The 704-nt window shown below is 42.0% G+C and overlaps 1 non-coding gene across 1 annotated transcript; it reads right to left on the bottom strand.

The window, feature by feature from the left end:
* Window positions 1–106, bottom strand: LOC145565527 (small nucleolar RNA R71). Its single transcript, XR_014095048.1, has one exon. It is a non-coding gene; the product is annotated as a small nucleolar RNA R71 (small nucleolar RNA).
* Window positions 107–704: the final 598 nt, after the last annotated feature.

The raw sequence follows: 704 nt of genomic DNA, 5'->3' as shown, positions 1-704 counted from the left end.
GTGCTAAGGAGTGCGATTCAGAACTTTGCCCAAGAGGCCGATGAAACTCTATATGAGGCTTGGGAGAGGTTCAAGGATCTACAGAGAGAATGCCCCCACCATAATCAGGCACAATGGCAGTTAATCCAAGCCTTTTACAATGGGATTAGAAATTCATCTAGAATAATATTGGATTTTGCAGCTAGTGGGAGGTTTATGAACCTTATGTTGATGATGCAGGTCAAGTTATTGAAGATATGGCAATACATAATTCCCAATATGGGAATCCTAAAGGCTTTGCTAACAAAGGTAAACATAGTGTCGACTCTGTATCCTTTTTACAAGCTCAATTAACCTCTAGTTGCCAAAAATTAGATAATCTTAGTACTGCAAATGTAGCTAATGTTTCTGCAATTAATAATAATGCTAATGAGGCTTTTTGTGAAAATTGTGGAATTGTAGGTCATTGGGAGCAAGATTGCAGGAGCTCCGTGGAGCAAGTCAATGCCTTTCAAGCTTATAGGCAGAATGACCCATACTCCAACACCTACAGTCCTGGATACCGGAATCATCCATATCTTTCCTACTGGAGCACCAACGTTCAAAATCCGCCACCTCCACAACAATCACAAGCGCCACAACAAACTCAGCAGAAATATTACCACCCCAATGCTGGCCAGAAGAACCAATCTCAACAACCCTCCTCGTCTTCCGACCCTGCTTTG

The sequence above is a fragment of the Chenopodium album genome, chromosome 1 (assembly GCF_948465745.1).
Source record: "Chenopodium album chromosome 1, dcCheAlbu1.1, whole genome shotgun sequence".
Classification (NCBI taxonomy): Eukaryota; Viridiplantae; Streptophyta; class Magnoliopsida; order Caryophyllales; family Amaranthaceae; genus Chenopodium; species Chenopodium album.
This window is presented reverse-complemented; position numbering and strand designations above follow the sequence as displayed.